General features: G+C 43.6%; 1 pseudogene; it reads left to right on the top strand.

The window, feature by feature from the left end:
* Positions 1 to 7,379: 7,379 nt before the first annotated feature.
* LOC139564088 (serum amyloid P-component-like) lies at positions 7,380 to 8,607 on the top strand (annotated as a pseudogene).
* The last annotated feature ends 11,936 nt before the right edge of the window (positions 8,608 to 20,543 follow it).

Genomic DNA, 20,543 nt, shown 5'->3' on the forward strand with positions numbered 1-20,543 from the left:
GCAAGGGCAGGGACAAGGGCAATGGGGGCCTCCACTGGTATTTCCTCCGTTATCCCTTCATGGATCAGGACCAAGTTCTGGAGAACACATGCACTGGCAATCCCATGGTACTTTGTTAAGAAGGCACATGTCCAAGTGTAGCAGTATCCTCCACTTGAGTATCCCAAACGCCCTCTCAATGTGTCCACGTGTTGAACTGTGGACCTGGTTGAAATGCTTTTGTTCGTCTTCAAGGTGGCCGTTGTTTCTGAATGGGACAATTAAATCCACACTCAGGGAGCATGCAGAATCCCAGAGCAGATGGAATTGGGTTGGTCTCCAGGTGGGCCTTGAGGTCGCTGGTCCTTTACACTGACATTGTGCACAGAACCAGCATTCCCTGTGTAGATGTTTGTAAAAATGAGCTGGCTGTCGCACACTACCTAGAGTTCCTGTGGCCATCTGCCACAGGAAGGCCAACACCCTATTTTCAATGGGTCCACCTCTATGAGACACCAGAGGAGCCAGGTCTTCACACAGTATCTGGAACAAAGCAAAATAAGAATCTGTTAGCTCTGTCCTTCAGCTGAGAACACTTAACAATCTTGAGTAATCTGCTATTCATTGGTGTTGTTGATTTACTGCATAATTGCTATGCAAAATCTGCCAGTAGATGGCAGTAGTAGCCTATTGATAGTCAGTTTACAAAGATTTACAGTGCAGAGTATCTTAAATAATAGGCTGTAATTTATGAGGATGGTGTTACTAAATTAGTTAATGATTGGTAAATTGGTAAATCACTACTTTTTAAATCTGGACACTGAAACATCATGTATTTGCCTATGTTTTGATATATATAGAGACATATATGTTTTTTATAATGATTTTAATTCAGTTGCATAAGAGGCAATTCTACTGACCAAACACAACGCAAATGGAGACTGCAAAGCTGTGGTTGGCTAGCTAGATCATTTTTATTTTTTATTTTATTTCACCTTTATTTAACCAGGTAGGCCAGTTGAGAACAAGTTCTCATTTACAACTGCGACCTTGCAATGAGGCTGGGCTTGTTTGTATTATGATTGATTTCATTTTATTCAGGAAATCAGACAGCGTTCAGAAATGTTTAAAGAGGAGAATGCACATATCATAAATAATACATCTAATGCAAAATATAATATGCAAATGTGGTGCAAATTACCTGGAAAGTCTTCTGACCCATCTGAAATTGATCCCGAAAGGAGTGGTCACTGTATGTTGGGATCACCTCCTCCACATAATTCAGTATTCTACCGGACTCATCTTCAATCCCATATATAGCAACTGCTAGTAGGGGAAACAGTGCTTCAATAGGATCGGGAACACAATGTAAAAAATCTTCCACAATTGCTCCAGCGGCAGCAAGAACAGCTGCTCTTCTTGCTACATCCATTTCAGTTTTGCCAAGAACTAACAGAAATGGAACGTTAAAAACGTTCAGCAAACTCTGTTCAAAACAAACTCATAGTTCGCCACGAGCATTCACAAACCAAGTCCTTGTTGAACACACTTCTGGTCTCCTCCTTCTACCTCTCTGTCGGCCTCCAAGTCAATACCCAGAAAACAGAAATACTTTCTTGACTCATCTACAGTACATCCCCCAGTGTGCCCTTCAAAGTGGTACCCCATTTCATCTACCTTGGTGCTGCCCTCTCCCCTACGTGCTCCCTTGGCAACAAAATTCACACTCTATTTAGAATCCAGCACATCCTAGGGCTAACCTGGGAGGACAGATTACCCAGCACCTGGAAGACACTATCTTACAAATGAGATACAAGAGACGCACCCCAATACGCAGCTGGGATAATGCAATCAGACTCCCAACACAGCTGCACCAGTGTGCTGCTCTCGCATCGGCCTCCATAACCAGATGAAGTGACACAAGCACCAAAAGATATAACCCACCCCTACCCCAGCGTCCCCAAGGGGAGCACCGTCATCATCGTCTTCGATGGACAACCAAGATGGTGTGTGTGTGTGTGTGTAGGCATGTGTTTGTGTGTTTGATTATGTGCGTGTGTGTCATTCTAATTAAAAAATCAACGAATAGTGGGAAACTACGCAATCACGCATGACGTATTCTCAGTATGCAAAAACATGTTTTATAGTGGAAGAGGTGGGCTGCAAATGATAGGCCCTAGTTCTCTTCAAGAAGCCAAACAACAAAGCTAGGCTAGATAATTGGGAAGATGACGAATAGCAAAGCTTCTGCGGTGGTGTTTAAATGTAGGCTAAGTAATTTTTTTTCTCTTTAAAATGATCACGAGTAGCCTTGACATAGACTACAGCTTTGAAAACAGAAGTGGTTTTTTTTCTCATTGAAAAGTGTGTCTTGTTCTCTTGGCTATCATCAGAGATTTTAAACTAAACACCAAACCCTCTTTTGATTTCTGAATGTGTCTGCACCAGGGACTCGGCATGTGGCTCCGTTACTGATGTTATGTTAATCAGGCCTTTTGATTTGAACATATGGATTGTTTTACTTTTGTAGGCTAGGCCAGAGTTTCCAAAACTCCTGGGTTAAGCCCCAGCTGTCATCCTGACTCCTTTCCTCGAGTTTTAGTTTATTATGTTGATGTCCAGTGGTTCTGAATTTGCCATGCAACCAACTGTCCAAGATTGTCTATGCACTAGCCTTCTGATTTTAACTTTTGAAAAGTTTTGATGTGTGTACTAGGATATCATTTAATTTATACATGCACTTTGGTTTCACTAATGAATATGTTGAAATTGGACATAATTATCTGTTTCTTTCTTCAGTCTTTTTAAATAGGATAAAAGGGCTACATATATATATATATATATATATACAGTATGGACTGCAGTATATGCCTAAACCAGCCTGAGTAGGCCTATAACTCCAGTCCTATTCTATTCAGAGTTTAGATAAATTAATCCAATTGGAAATGAGCTATTATAAGCAATGGATATCTGTTGAATTTGGAAAAATCCACCCGCACTCGACCCCGCCCACCTACTCAGCCAGTCAGGAGCTGCTACTGCTTTGTTGCGTTTGTGGCATAATGCATGCTTTTTACTTGTTAAATAGTATACGAAGATGAGTACATAAACTCAGCAAAAAAAGAAACGTCCTCTCACTGTCAACTGCGTTTATTTTCAGCAAACTTAACATGTGTAAATATTTGTATGAACATAACAAGGTTCAACAAATGAGACATAAACTGAACAAGTTCCACATACATGTGACTAACAGAAATTGAATAATGTGTTCCTGAACAAAGGGGGGGTCAAAATCAAAAGTAACAGTCAGTATCTGGTGTGGCCACCAGCTGCATTAAGTACTGCAGTGCATCTCCTCCTCATGGACTGCACCAGATTTGCCAGTTCTTGCTGTGAGATGTTACCCCACTCTTCCACCAAGGCACCTGCAAGTTCCTGGACATTTCTGGGGGGGAATGGCCCTAACCCTCACCCTCCGATCCAATAGGTCCCAGACGTGCTCAATGGGATTGAGATCCGGGCTCTTCGCTGGCCATGGCAGAACACTGATATTCCTGTCTTGCAAGAAATCACGCACAGAACGAGCAGTATGGCTGGTGGCATTGTCATGCTGGAGGGTCATGTCAGGATGAGCCTGCAGGAAGGGTACCACATGAGGGAGGAGGATGTCTTCCCTGTAATGCACCGCGTTGAGATTGCCTGCAATGACAACAAGCTCAGTCCAATGATGCTGTGACACACCGCCCCAGACCATGACGGACCCTCCACCTCCAAATCGATCCCGCTCCAGAGTACAGGCCTCGCTGTAACGCTCATTCCTTCAACGATAAATGCGAATCCGACCATCACCCCTGGTGAGACAAAACCGCGACTCGTCAGTGAAGAGCACTTTTTGCCAGTCCTGTCTGGTCCAGCGACTATGGGTTTGTGCCCATAGGTGATGTTGTTGCCATTGATGTCTGGTGAGGACCTGCCTTACAACAGGCCTACAAGCCTTCAGTCCAGCCTCTCTCAGCCTATTGCGGACAGTCTGTGCACTGATGGAGGGATTGTGCATTCCTGGTGTAACTGGGGCTGTTGTTGTTGCCATCCTGTACCTGTCCCGCAGGTGTGATGTTCGGATGTACCGATCCTGTCCAGGTGTTGTTACACATGATCTTCCACTGCAAGGACGATCAGCTGTCCATCCTGTCTCCCTGTAGCGCTGTCTTAGGTGTCTCACAGTAAGGACATTGCAATTTATTGCCCTGGCCACATCTGCAGTCCTCAGCCTCCTTGCAGCATGCCTAAGGCACGTTCATGCAGATGAGCAGGGACCCTGGGCATCTTTCTTTGGTGTTTTTCAGAGTCAGTAGAAAGGCCTCTTTAGTGTCCTAAGTTTTCATAACTGTGACCTTAATTGCCTACCGTCTGTAAGCTGTTAGTGTCTTAATTAACCTTTCAGTGATACCCATCCCGGATCCGGGATCCTCCTCATTGAAAAAGCTGACTAGCATAGCCTAGCCTAACGGGACAGGGATATCATATAATATAATTTTCATGAAATCACAAGTCCAATACAGCAAATGAAAGATAAACATCTTGTGAATCCAGCCATCATTTCCGATTTTTAAAAAGTTTTACAGCGAAAACACAATATGTATTTCTATTAGCTAACCACAATAGCCAAACACACAACCGCATATTTTCACCATGTTTCCACCGCATAAGTAGCTTTCACAAAACCGACAAAATAGAGATATAATTAGTCACTAACCAAGAAACAACTTCATCAGATGACAGTCTTATAACATGTTATACAATACATTTATGTTTTGTTCGAAAAATTCGCATATTTGAGGTATAAATCATAGTTTTACATTGCAGCTACCATCACAAATAGCACCAAAGCAGCCAGAATAATTACAGAGAGCAACGTGAAATACATAAATACTCATCATAAAACATTTATGAAAAATACATGGTGTACAGCAAATGAAAGATAAACATCTTGTGAATCCAGCCAATATTTCCGATTTTTTAAGTGTTTTACAGCGAAAACACAATGTAGAATTATATTAGCTTACCACAATAGCCAAACACACAAACGCATTTATTCACCGTAAAGGTAGCTTTCGCAAAAACCAGCAAAAGATATAAAATTAATCACTAACCTTTGGACAACGTCATCAGATGACAGTCTTATAACATCATGTTATACAATACACTTATGTTTTGTTCGAAAATGTGCATATTTAGCGCTGCAATCGTGGTTATACATTGTGAATATGTAGCAACATTTTCCCAGAATGTCCGGAGATATTTTGGACACTCACCTAATCTGACCAAAGAACTCATCATAAGCTTTACATAAAAATACTTGTTGTATGGCAAATGAAAGATACACTGGTTCTTAATGCAACCGCTGTGTTAGATTTTTTAAAGTAACTTTACCATAACATACAGCTTGCGTTATTGTGAGACAGCGCTCACCAAAACGGAGGAGAATAGGAGTCAACATTTTACACAGAAATACGAAATAACATCATAAATGTTTTCATACTTTTGCTGGCTTCCATCAGAATGTTGTACAAGGAGTCCTTGGTCCAGAATAAATCGTTGTTTGGTTTTAGAATGTCCATTTATTCTGTCGAATTCGCGCCACAATGCTAGCCAAGGTTACTAACATTCCCATCCTCTCTTGGCGCAAAGAACGGAAAACTCCAAAAGTCCCAATAAACGTTGAATAAACTGATAAAACTCGGTTGAAAAAACCTACTTTATGATGTTTTTCTAATATGTATCAAATAAAATCAAAGCCGGAGATATTCGCCGTGTATACCGAACGCTTATCAGAAGACAATGTCGAGGTCCTTCGTGCGCCTTGGAAAACTGACAAAATGGCTGACCTGTCACTCCAAAAGCTCTTGTTCGACCTCAGATCAAGCTAGACACCCCATTCCACCTTCCACTGCCTGTTGACATCTAGTGGAAGGCGTATGAAGTGCATGCATATCGATAAATTTAAGGCAATTGAATAGGCAGGCCCTGAAACAGAGCCTCGTTTTCAGATTTTTCACTTCCTGTATGGAAGTTTGCTGCCAAATGAGTTCTGTTTTACTCACAAATATAATTCAAACAGTTTTAGAAACTTGAGTGTTTTCTATCCAATAGTAATAATAATATGCATATTGTATGATCTAGAATAGAATAGACAAGAAGTTTTAACGACCGTTCCACAGGTGCATGTTCATTAACTGTTTATGTTTCATTGAACAATAATGTTTAAACCCTTTACAATGAAGATCTGTGAAGATATTTGGATTTTTACAAATTGTCTTTGAAGGACAGGGTCCTGAAAAAGGGATGTTTCTTTTTTTGCTGAGTTTATTTAGCAGTTTGGGTATTCGGACACAGCAACTCTCAGGAAACAGAAAATCTCTGTCCATATTTGTCAAAACTATCTATCTCACCCGAGGATAGCTGTCCATTTCCTCTGCAGTTAGTGAAACAGGATGAGAGACAGATACAGAGTGTTTACCAAATGACACCCTATATAGTGCACCACTTTCACTGCATCAAATACCCTAGTTTCGCTCCTAATAATTATCCTTACATCTCTGAAGACTAGACACTTCCATGGCAGTCGGAAGAACTACAGTCTTTTAACTCTGAACACTAACCCCCCCAATACTGGTCAAAAGTAGTGCATTAAAAATGGAATAGGGTTTGATTTGGGATGGACACACAGTATGCCTTCAGGACAAATGAACGTTTGAAACCATTCACTTCATCCAGGGAGAACCTGTGTCTGTTATCCATCTACAGGGATGTTGCCTAACAGGAAACAATATATCCCCAAGTGCAGAATGAAGTGTATCCTAGGCACTGAAGTCAGTTTAGCATTTTTCGCCCTAGTGTTTCAAAGTTAGGATTTGGGAAGGGTAAACACCTCCTAGATATGCACCGGTTCTATGGCAAGTAGAAGATTAATAGCATACAGGGCAGGCTATGCAACAGAGGAAAGTAATTGATGGAGTTAATAATGAACTTAGAGGACTCATCATGGATATAACCCGTTTTTGTATGGACATTGCCATTGGGGGCTTCCACCACCAATATTAGCTTTATGCTTTTTTCAAATACAAAAGAAGAAGAAAATGTACTACTTTAAAAACGAGATGGCCTCAATGGCACTGCCCTTGTTCTCACAGACACCATACTGAAACATACAAAGATGGGTCCTCTAACTGACTCTACAGAACAGACTTGAATGTAACTCGTTCAACTACTGTAGCTGCCTTGAACGCAGCTCCTCTATTACATCAACGTGCACCAGCTACAACTCATTATCAATCAGCCTCCACACCTATATCTGACCAAGCTAACATTCCTCCTCTCTGTTCTGCAGTGCATTTTGTGTTACATGACATTGAAATAGAAAAAGTGAATTGATTAAGAAGAGAAAAAAAGGATTTGTTCATCTTTGCCAATGGAGCAATTCATACTGGTACTTGTGGTGATTACAACATGTGCTGTATGTCAAGGTAAGTTAGTCAGTGTGATGATGGTAATGAAATTCTTTTATAGTCAAATGTATTTCGGGGATTTTTGTTCACTCACTTAACTTTTGCTAGACTGCATTTTGCACCATTTTTTTTAAAGTTGGGTGAAATGTAAAAGCTAAAATAAGACCACAGACTAAAGGTGTAATTAAGAAAGATGTTTTGATCAGGAAAAATCTGTTCTCTCTCTACATATCTCTCAGGTAAAATGTTGACCTTTCCACAAGAGACCAACACAGCTCATGTGAGACTGACCTCTAGAGAGAGATGCACTGCTATCACCGTTTGTCTCCGGTAAACACTGACATCTCTCACACTGAAACTGAAGTTTATTTTTATTGACTAACTTATTAAAACAAATGGCTGTTATAGTTAAGTATTTTTGCTACTTGTATGGTGTTATCCATGACTGAACCTTAACCATTTCTCACCATGCTTAACCGTTTCTCCCATTCCCTCTATAGGGCTCTACAGGTACTTTTATCATCTTTAAGAGGATGTTGGCAGGTGAGATCGAACAACGTTCCAAGAACGGCGCAGCAGTCTTTGATGACCAGGACTACACCCTCAACTCCTGGCACTGTATCTGCTCCACTTTGGCCTCTGAGGGCTTGGACAGGTGTGGCTGCACAGAAAAGCAAGCACCAGGAAATTCTTCCAATCTGAAGCCATCAAAGAAAAACATAATCCTTGGACAGGTAGGATTAGTACAAAACATGGCTGTTTTAAATGAAACCCTATTCCCCATAGTGTTACTCTTGGCCACATACAGTAGAGCTCTAGTGAAATAAAGCATTCAACACTGAACAGAACAAGAAGGCATTCTATTACTGAACACATTTTCCTGTTTCAGGAGCAGGTTAAGTTTGGTTGGCTTTTCGCCCGGCAGCAGTCGTTCATTGGCCTGCTGACGGATGTCCACATGTGGGACAACATGCTGTCTCCCTGTGAGATCCAGAGGTACACTAACCAGACAAACTTCACCCCTGGAAACATTCTCAACTAGGGGGCCCTGGACTTTCTGACTACAGATTGAGTACTGCTAGAGAACAAGCAGTCAGACTGTAACCATGAAAACGTTTAATCAACCAAATGAAGTTTCTATCATGCTTTCTGGTAACGTTCTGCAATTCTCAATTGAAATGCCACACCTACTTTCCGGATGGCTCATATCAGTTGTGCTGACATCGGGTGCAACTTTCACTGGGGATGACGGGAACATGACTCCACCCCCAGCCACATTCTGAAATAGCATTTTTTTAAATGTTTCCCTCTGGTATCATTGCACTATAATACCAGCACTCCAGTACCATGTCAACAATGAAGAGGCGACTCCGGGATGCTGGCCTTCTGAAACCAGCCTACCTGACCGCTCTTAAGCATTTGCATGGTCTTAAAGCACTCCAGTACCATGCATCCCGGAGTCGCCTCTTCACTGTTGACATTGATACTGGTGTTTTGCGGGTACTATTTAATGAAGCTGCCAGTTGAGGACTTGTGAGGCATCTGTTTCTCAAACTAGACACACTAATGTGCTTGTCCTCTTGCTCAGTTGTGCACCTGGGCCTCCCACTTCTCTTTCTATTCTGGTTAGAGCCAGTGTGCGCTTTTCTGTGAAGGGAGTTGTACACAGCATTGTAAGAGATCTTCAGTTTCTTGGCAATTTCTCGCATGAAATAGCCCTAATTTTTCAGAACAAGAATAGACTGAGATTCAGAAGAAAGTGCTTTGTTTCTGTCCATTTTGAGCCTGTAATCTAACCCACAAATGCTGATGCTCCAGATACTCAACTAGTCTAAAGAAGGCCAGTTTTATTGCTTCTTTAATCAGAACAACTGTTTTCAGCTGTGCTAACGTAATAATCACAGCATTATTATCTCAGACCATAGCCCTGTCCAGCTAGATAACCGCTTTCCGGACAGTACAGTGTCACAATGCGCATGGCGACTTGACCCACTACTATCCTGTAGTGCCTTTAAAAAAAACATTTCAACTCACATTGATGTCTTTGTACAGATCAACTGCACCCCTGATGGGTCTCTCTCTACTGTGTGGGAGTCGTTAAAAGCATATCTAAGGGGCCAAATTATTTCATACACAGCGTATGACAACAAACAGCGCACCAGATGCTTATCGGAGCTAACTCAACTCATTCTAGACATGCCTCTTCTCCGACTCGTGAATTCTACAAAGAGATTGTCAAAATCCAATTGGTGTAGCAATCTGTCCACTAAACAAACGGAGCAGCTTCTGTTTAAGTCGAGGCAAAAATTCTATGAACACAGAGAGAAATCTGGAAAGTTGTTATCTTACCAGCTTTGACAATCCGCTGCTCGCAGCACCATACCTGAAATCTGTGTTGCAGCTGATTTAACTTCTACCAATCCCAAAGAAATCAATCAATTTAAGCAATTCTACTCTGCTCTTTACTCGTCAGAGGCTCTTCCTGACACCTCGTATGCATGCATTTCTAGACAATCTGGACATCCCCTGTCTCAATTCAGATGAACAAACCAACATGGATGCCTCAATAAGTGATGATGAAGCTACTCTGGCAGTCCAGTCCATGCAGAGCCGTAAAGCTCCTGGGCCTGAGGGCTTCCCTATTGAATTTTATAAAGCATTCTCCTCTAAATGATCCCCTATCCTCAGCTCAATGTAAAATGAAATCCTTTCTAGTCAGAAACTGCCACAGACACTTACCCAGGCGACTATTTCGATGTTGCTTAAAGACAAGAATCCCATAGACTGTGGCTCATACCGCCCTATAAGCCTTTTGTGCTGTGATTATGAAATTCTCACTAAGGTCCTCTCGTGCCGTTTGGAGACAGTGATGCCAAATATAATTAACTCTGACCAAACTGGATTTATCTCAGGTAGGCAATCTTTCTGTAATATGCTCCGGCTATTTAATGTTCTTTACTCTGGGGGGGGGGGGGGGGCAGCCAGTGTTGCTGTCTATCCTCTTTCCTATTTGATATGGCTATTGAGCCTCTTGCTATTGCCCTGCGGGCAGAGGAGAGGATTAAGGGGCAACATAACTCACAAGGTGTCCTTACATGCAGACAATCTTATTTTATACATCGCTAAGCCTGTGGAGTCTATACCCTATCTCTTGGACATGCTACAAGGTTTTGGGACATTCTCTGGTTATAAGTTAAACCTAACAAAAAGCGTGCTCCTCCCCGTTAATCAGTTAGCAGAAGGAATTGGGTATGCCAATTTCCCATTTAAGGTGGCGCATCAGGTGTTTAGTTATTTGGGGATAAAGATCACGTGCTCATTTAAGACGCTTCAAAACACTCCTGGTGCGCACTAAGCAGGATTTCATAAGGTGGTCGTCTCTTCCCATTTCATTAACGGGTCGCATTAATTCTGTTAAGATGACTGTACTACCTACTCTAGGTTTTTGTACTTATTCCAAATGATTCCCATGTTTCTGCCAAAGTCGATGTTCAAACAACTGGACAGCTACATTTCCAACTTAATTTGGAATAAATCAAATTCACAAATGAGAAAGGTAGATCTAGAGACCTAAGCCCGCGGGGCCTATACATTTTTTTTACACTATTACTACTACTGGTCAGCAAATATATCTAAATGTGTTAATTGGGTTTCTACATTTGAAAACAAGGATGGCTCAACTTGGAACATCATGGAGTTAGTCAAGCCTTCCAACTTCTCCTGTCTTGCTCCCCAATGCCCATGAACCTTGGCACCCATGTTTTGAACTTCATTGTTAAGAACTCCCTTAAAATCTGGTCCCAATTCCGAAGTCAATTTAGCCTTAAACAAGCAAGCGGCTTCTCTCTAACATCTAATCATCTCTTCCCAGCGTCACAGATTGACATGGCATTCCAGTTCTGGCATAGGAACGGTCTGGTCTTTTTTTGTGACCTATTTGTTGATAAGACATTTGTCTCATTTGATACTCTGAGGGTTGACAATATTCCCAATACCTACTTTTAGATGCTTGCAATGAATCCACCTTCCTATGCAAATACAAAATCTGCATGGGAGCAAGACATAGTTGAAGTTTACATACACATCAGCCAAATAAATTGAAATTCCATTTTTCACAATTCCTGACATTTAATCGTTGTAAACATTCCCTGGTTTAGGTCAGTTAGGATCACCACTTTATATAAGAATGTGAAATGTCAGAATAATAGTAGAGAGGAGGATTTATTTCAGCTTAAATTTCTTTCATCACATTCCCATTGAGTCAGAAGTTTACATGCACTCAATTAGTATTTGGTAACATCGCCCTAAACAATTTAAACTTGGGTCAAGCATTTCGTGTAGCCTTCCACAAGCTTCCCTCAATAAGTTGGGAGAATTTTGGCCCATTCCTCCTGACAGAGCTGGTGTAACTGAGTCAGGTTTGTAGGCCTCCTTGCTCGCACATGGTTTTTCAGTTCTGCCCACACATTTTCTATGGGATTGAGGCCAGGGCTTTGTGATGGCCACTCCAATACCTTGACTTTGTTGTCCTTAAGTCATTTTGCCACAACTTTGGAAGTATGCTTGGGGTCATTGTCCATTTGGAAGACCCATTTGCGACCAAGCTTTAACTTCCTGACTGATGTCTTGAGATGTTGCTTCAATATATCCACATAATTTTTGTTTCTCATGTTTCTTTGACTTATACCTCTGTCAATTTGCATCTGAGTCAGTGTGGTACATTAGCAATGGTTAAATCCATCACTGTAATGGCTGTCAAAGTCGTTCTCCTCCTCAGACGAGGAGGAGCATGGATCGGACCAAGATGCGGATTGATAATTGTACATGTTTAATGTAAATAACAAGAAAACACTACAAACTACAAAACAACAAACGTGACATACCTCAAAACAGTCCTGTGTGGTCCAAACACTGACACAGGAAACAAACACCCACAAAAGCCTACTGCCTATGGCTACCTTAAATATGGCTCCCAATCAGAGACAAATGAATGACAGCTGTCTCTGATTGAGACCCAATCTAGGCAGCCATAGACATAACTAGACAACCTAACAAACACTATCCCATACACATACAACACCCATAGACTAACCAAACACACACAACATACAATGCCCACCCCAACTCACGCCCTGACCAACTAAACATAATCAAAATAACATAAAAATAGGTCAGGAACGTGACATAACCCCCCCCTCAAGGTGCGTACTCCGAACGCACCACCAAAAGTCTAGGGGAGGGTCTGGGTGGGCATCTGTCCACGGTGGTGGCTCCGGCTCTGGACGCTGTCCCCACACCACCATAGTCACTCCCCGCTTCCGTATCCCCCACCCAATGACCACCCTCCAACTAAACCCACCTAACTGAAGGGGCAGCATCGGGATAAGGGGCAGCACCGGGATAAGGGGCAGCACCGGGATGAGGGACGGCAGCTCCGGGCTGAGGGACGGCAGCTCCGGGCTGAGGGACGGCAGCTCCGGGCTGAGGGACGGCAGCTCCGGGCTGAGGGACGGCAGCTCCGGACTGGCTGGCGGATCCTGGCTGGCTGGCGGATCCTGGCTGGCTGACGGCTCTGGCCGGTCATGGCTGGCTGACGGCTCTGGCTGGTCATGGCTGGCTGACGGCTCTGGCTGGTCATGGCTGGCTGACGGCTCTGGCTGGTCAGATCTGGCGGAAGGCTCTGGCTGATCCGGTCTGGCGGAAGGCTCTGGCTGATCCGGTCTGGCGGAAGGCTCTGGCTGATCCGGTCTGGCGGAAGGCTCTGGCTGATCCGGTCTGGCGGAAGGCTCTGGCTGATCCGGTCTGGCGGAAGGCTCTAGCGGCTCCTGTCTGGCGGACGGCTCTAGCGGCTCCTGTCTGGCGGACGGCTCTGTAGGCTCATGGCAGACGGGCGGCTTTGCAGGCTCATGGCAGACGGGCGGCTTTGCAGGCTCATGGCAGACGGACAGTTCAGACGGCGTTGGGCAGACGGGCAGTTCAGGCGCCGCTGGGCAGACGGGCAGTTCAGGCGCCGCTGGGCAGACGGGCAGTTCAGGCGCCGCTGGGCAGACGGGCAGTTCAGGCGCCGCTGGGCAGACGGGCAGTTCAGGCGCCGCTGGGCAGACGGCAGACTCTGGCCGGCTGAGACGCACTGTAGGCCTGGTGCGTGGTACCGGAACTGGAGGTACCGGGCTGAGGGCACGCACCTTAGGGCGAGTGCGGGGAGAAGGAACAGTGCGTACCGGGCTCTGGAGACGCACAGGAGGCTTGGTGCGTGGTGCCGGAACTGGAGGCACTGGGCTGGAGACACGCACCATAGGGAGAGTGCGTGGAGGAGGAACAGGGCTCTGGAGATGCACTGGAAGCCTGGTGCGTGGTGTAGGCACTGGTGGTACTGGACTGGGGTGAGGAGGTAGCGCCGGAAATACCGGACCGTGTAGGCGTACTGGCTCCCTTGAGCACCGAGCCTGCCCAACCTTACCTGGTTGAATGCTCCCCGTTGCCCGCCCAGTGCGGAGAGGTGGAATAACCCGCACCGGGCTATGTAGGCGAACCGGGGACACCATGCGTAAAGCTGGTGCCATGTAAGCCGGCCCAAGGAGACGTACTGGTGGCCAGATATGTAGGGCCGGCTTCATGACATTTGGCTCAATGCCCAATCTAGCCCTACCAGTGCGGGGAGGTGGAATAACCCGCACTGGGCTATGCACACGTACAGGGGACACCGTGCGCTCTACTGCGTAACACGGTGTCTGCCCGTACTCCCGCTCTCCACGGTTAGCCTGGTAAGTGGGCGCAGGTCTCCTACCTGCCCTTGGCCCACTACCTCTTAGCCCCCCCCCAAGAAATTTTTGGGTGGTACTCACGGGCTTTTCGGGCTTCCGTGCTAGACGCGTCCCCTCATAACTCCGGTTCCCTTCTCCGGTTGCCTCTGCTCTCCTCAGTGCCTCCAGCTGTTCCCATGGGAGGCGATCCCTTCCAGCCAGGATCTCCTCCCATGTGTAGCAACCTTTACCGTCCAATACATCGTCCCAAGTCCATTCCTCCTTCTTGCGCTGTCCCTTACTCCGTTTACACCGCTGCTTGATTCTGGATTGGTGGGTGGTTCTGTTACGGTGGTCCTCCTCCTCTTCAACCGAAAAGGAGGAGTATTGAGGGAACCAAGGCGCAGCGGGTTGTGAACACATAATATTTATTAAAGACAAGACGAAAACACGAACTTCACTATAAACTAACAAAACAACAAACGGAGTAGACAGACCTGAACGACGAACTTACATTAAACACGAGAACGCACGAACAGGGAAAATAGCCTACACATAAAAATGACGATGTACAACACAAACCGAACAGTCCCGTATGGTGCGACAAACACTGACACAGGAGACAACCACCCACAACGAACACAGTGAAACAACCTACCTAAATATGACTCTTAATTAGAGGAACGCAAAACACATGCCTCTAATTAAGAGCCATACCAGGCAACCCTAAACCAACATAGAAACACACAACATAGAATGCCCACCCAAAACTCACGCCCTGACCATCACACACATACAAAACAACAGAAAACAGGTCAGGAACGTGACAATCACATCCTTAAATGTTAAGGATGTGGAACTGATTGTCAGTCCATGTCTTTATGGGACTACTCGCCATGCTCCACTCCCAATCTGTGTACCTTCATCTCAGCTGATTTACTAGCTGACAGTACAGTCGTGGAAAAAAGTATTGAGAATGACACAAATATTAATTTCCACAAAGTTTGCTGCTTCAGTGTCTTTAGATATTTTTGTCAGATGTTACTATGGAATACTGAAGTATAATTACAAGCATTTCATAAGTGTCAAAGGCTTTTATTGACAATTACATGAAGTTGATGCAAAGAGTCAATATTTGCAGTGTTGACACTTCTTTTTCAAGACCTCTGCAATCCGCCCTGGCATGCTGTCAATTAAATTCTGGGACACATCCTGACTGATGGCAGCCCATTCTTGCATAATCAATGCTTGGAGTTTGTCAGAATTTGTGGGTTTTTTGTTTGTCCACCTGCCTCTTGAGGATTGACCACAAGTTCTCAATGGGATTAAGGTCTGGGGAGTTTCCTGGCCATGGACCCAAAATATCAATGTTTTGTTCCCCGGGCCATTTTGTTATCACTTTTGCCTTATGGCAAGGTGCTCCATCATGCTTGAAAAGGTATTGTTCGTCACCAAACTGTTCCTGGATGGTTGGGAGAAGTTGCTCTCAGAGGATGTGTTGGTACCACTCTTTATTCATGGCTGTGTTCTTAGTCAAAATTGTCAGTAAGCCCACTCCCTTGGCTGAGAAGCAACCCCACACATGAATGGTCTCAGGATGCTTTACTGTTGGCATGACACAGGACTGATGGTAGCGCACACCGCTCAAACAATCGGAAAGGGGATTCATCAGAGAAAATGACTACCCCAGTCCTCAGCAGTCCAATCCCTGTACCTTTTGCAAAATATCAGTCTGTCCCTGATGTTTTTCCTGGAGAGAAGTGGCTTCTTTGCTGCCCTTGACACCAGGCCATCCTCAAAGTCTTCGCCTCACTGTGCGTGCAGATGCACTCACACCTGCCTCCTGAGCAAGCTCTGTACTGGTGGTGCCCCGATCCCGCAGCTGAATCAACTTTAGGAGATGGTCCTGGCACTTGCTGGTCTTTCTTGGGTGCCCTAAAGCCTTCTTCACAACAATTGAACCACTCTCCTTGAAGTTCTTGATGATCTGATAAACGGTTGATTTAGGTGCAATCTTACTGGCAGCAATATCCTTGCCTGTGAAGCCCTTTTGTGCAAAGCAATGATGATGGCACGTGTTTCCATGCAGGTATCCATGCATGATTCCAAGCACCACCCTCCTTTTGAAGCTTCCAGTCTGTTATCTGAACTCAATCAGCATGACAGAGTGATCTCCAGCCTTGTCCTCGTCAACACTCTCACACCACAGTTCTTGCGGATCATTGGGATGCTACCGTCCCACCTGGCCAACATCCGGTGAAATTGCAGAGCGTGAAATTCAAATTACAAAAATCGTAATATTTAACATTCATGAAAATACAAGTGTTATACATCAGTTAAAATCTTAACTTGTTAATCCAGCAGCTTTGTCAGATTTCTAAAAGGCTTTACAGCGAAAGCACACCATGCGATTATCTAAGGACAGCGCCCGCACACAAAAGCATTACATACATTTCCACCCAAGCAGAGGTGTCACGAAAGTCAGAAATAGAGAAAATAAATCACTTACCTTTGAAGCTCTTCATCTGGTTGCAATCACAAGGGTCCCAGCTACATAACAAATGGTCCTATTGTTCGATAAAGTACTTCATATCCCAAAAAAGTATTTCATTGGCTCGCTTGACACAGTAATCCACCGGTTTCCCACATTCAAAATGCATACAAATGAATCCCGTAAGTTACCAATAAACTTCTTCCAAACATATCAAACAACGTTCTTAATCAATCCTCAGGTACCCTAATATGTAAATCAACGATCAAATTTAAGACGGAGAATACCGGAGACCATTACCGGAGATAAATAACGAAGTGCGCGCCCTCCCTGGAATGTGCAACAAACACTACAGCCAAAATGGGAGCCACTTAGAAAAACTACAAATTCTAGCTCATTTAAAAAAAACAAGCCTGAAACTCTTTCTAAAGACTGACATCTAGTGGAAGCCCTAGGAACTGCAATCTGGGAGGTATTCCTTTTATATTCCCTTTCCCAGCCATTGTAATCAGTGGTGAGCTGAAGAAAAAAAATCTGGATGGATTGTCCTTGGGTTTTTGCCTGCCATATCAGTTCAGCCATATCAGAGCACCATCGTGCTCCCGAACCAAGATGGCGTGTGTTTATGTACTAATTTAAAAATCAACAAATTGCGGGAAAATACGCAATCGTGCATGACGCATTCTCAGTATGCAAAAATATGTTTAATAGTATGTGAAGTTTTGAAAATGGATATGGTTTAAATGCCAGGATGTTACTCATTTCGGCTATTCATCTAGTAGATTTCGATGCAGACTTTTCCACAATGCATTGGAAGAGGTGTGCTGTGAGTGATAGGCCCTAGTTCTTTTCAAGTAGCCAAACAACAAACCTAGGCTACTTAATTGGGAAGATGACAAACAGCAAAGCTTCTGCGGTGGTGTTCAAATGTAGGCAAAGTTTTTCTCCTTAAAATGATCACGAGTACCATTTTGCGTCATAGGCTATATCTTTGAAATATACATTTAAAAATTATTATTTTTTAACCTAAAGTGGATTTCTGTTTTCTCATTGAAAAGTGTTTCTTAATCTCTTGGCTTTCATCAGAGATTTTAAACCAAACCCTCTTTTGATTTCTGAATGTGTCTGCACCAGGGACTCGGGATGGGACTGCGTTACTGATATCATGTTAATCAGGCCTTTTGATTTGAACATATGGATTGTTTTAGTTTTGTAGGCTAGGCCAGGGTTTCCAAAACTCGGTCCTTGTGTTACAAGGTAGGGGTGGTATACAGAAGATAGCCCTATTTGGTAAATGACCAAGTCCATATTATGGCAAGAACAGCTCAAATAAGCAAAGCGAAACGACAGTACATTACTTTAAGACAGAATGGTCAGTCAATCCGGAAAATTTCAAGAACTTTGAAAGTTTCTTAAAGTGCAGTCGCAAAAACCATCAAGCACTATGATGAAACTGGCTCTCATGAGGACCGCCACAGGAAAGGAAGACCCTTTGTTACCTTTGCTGCAGAGGATAAGTTCTTTACCACCCTCAGAATTTGCAGTCCAAATAAATGCTTAACAAAGATCAACTAACAGACACATCTCAACATCAACTGTTCAGAGCAGACTGCATGAATCATGCCTTCGTGGTAGAATTGCTGCAAAGAAACCACTACTAAAGGACATCAATAAGAAGAAGAGACTTGCTTGGGCCAAGAAACACGAGCAATGGACATTAGACCGGTGGAAATCTGTCCTTTGGTCTGATGAGTATTTCTGAGACACCGAGTAGGTGAACGGATGATCTCTGCATGTGTGGTTCCCACCTTGAAGCATGGAAGAGAAGGTGTTATGGTGTGGGGGTGCTCTGCTGGTGACACTGATTTTTATTTTATTTTATTAAATTATTTTTATTCAAGGCACACTTAACCATCATGGCTACCACAGCATTCTGCAGCAGTAAGCCTTCCCGTCTGGTTTGTGCTTAGTGGGACTATCATTTTTTCCCCAACAGGACAATGACCCCAAACACACCTCCAGGCTGTGTAAGGGCTATTTGACCAAGAAGGAGAGTGATGGAGTGCTGCATCAGATGACCTGTCCTCCACAATCACCCGACCTCAACCCAATTGGGATGAGTTGGACCGGAGAGTGAAGGATCAGCAGCCAACAAGTTCTCAGCATATGTGGGAACTCCTTCAAGACTGTTGGAAAATCATTCCAGGTGAAGCTGGTTGAGAGAATGCCAAGTGTGCAAAGCTGTCAAGGCAATGGTTCCCTACATTGAAGAATCTCAAATATAAAATATATTTTGATTTGCTTAACACTTTTTTTTGGTTACTATATGATTCCATATGTGTTATTTCATAGTTTTGATGTCTTCACTATTATTCTACAATGTAGAAAATAGTCAATTAAAGAAAAACCCTTGACTGAGTAGGTGTGTCCAAACTTTTGACTGGTACTGTATATTGAAAATGGTCATAATTATCTGTTTCTTTCTTCAGTCTTTTTAAATAGGATAAAAGGGCCACATATATATATATATATATATACAGTATGGACTGCAGTATATGCCTAAACCAGCCTGAGTAGGCCTATAACTCCAGTCCTATTCTATTCAGAGTTTAGATAAATTAATCAAATTGGAAATGAGCTATTATAAGCAATGGATGTCTGTGGAATTTTGATCCACCCTCACTCAACCCCACCTACTCAGCCAGTCAGGAGCTGCTACTGCATTGCGGCTGTGGCATACTGCATGCTTTTTACTAAACGGTACTTGCTAAATAGTATGCCACGATGAGTACATACTATGAAGTTTAAGTATGTAGTACGCTAGCTTGGGTATTCGGACACAGCAACTCTCAGGAAACAGAAAAGCTCTGTCCATGTTTGTCAAAACTATCTTTATCTCGCCCGACGATAGCTGTCCATTTCTTCTGCAGTCAGTGAAACAGGATGAGAGAGATGGCAACCTATTCCCTATATAGTGCACTACTTTCCCTGGACAAAATACCCTAGTTTCACTTCTAGTAATTATTATCCTTACACCTCTGAAGACTAGACACTTCCATGGCAGTTGGAATTGTCTACAGCCTTTTATCTCTGAACACTACCCCCCCATACACCCAATGGGACCTGGTCAAAAGTAGTGCACTAAAAAGGGAATAGGGTCCAATTTGGGATGGACACACAGTATGCCTTCAGGAAAAATGAATGTTTGAAACCATTGACTTCATCCAGGGAGAACCTGTGTCTGTTATCCATCTACAGAGAAACAATATATCCCCAAGTGCAGGATGAAATGTATCCTAGGCACTGAAGTCAGTTTAGCATTTATTGCCCTAGTGTTTCAAAAGTTAGGATTTGGGAAGGGTAAACTCATTCTAGATATGCACCGGTTCTACGGAAAGTAGAAGATTAATAGCATACAGGCTATGCAACAGAAAAAGTTAATAGATGGTGCTAATAATGAACTTAGAGGACTCATCATGGATATAACCTGTTTTGTATGGACATTGCCATTGGGGGCTTCCACCACCAATATTAGCTTTATACTTTTTTCAAATACAAAAGAAGAAAATTGACTACTTTAAAAACGAGATGGCCTCAATGGCACTGCCCTTGTTCACAGACGCCATACTGAAACATACAAAGATGGGTCCTCTAACTAACTCTATGGACCAGACTTGAACGTAACTCTCAACTAGCTGCCTTGAACGCAGCTCCTCCATTACCTCAACATGCACCAGCTGCTACTCATTGCCAATCAGCCTCCACACCAGTCCTCACTCTCCTTAATCACCATGACTTATACCCGACCAAACTAACATTCCT

This window comes from Salvelinus alpinus, chromosome 35 (assembly GCF_045679555.1).
Source record: "Salvelinus alpinus chromosome 35, SLU_Salpinus.1, whole genome shotgun sequence".
Classification (NCBI taxonomy): domain Eukaryota; kingdom Metazoa; phylum Chordata; class Actinopteri; order Salmoniformes; family Salmonidae; genus Salvelinus; species Salvelinus alpinus.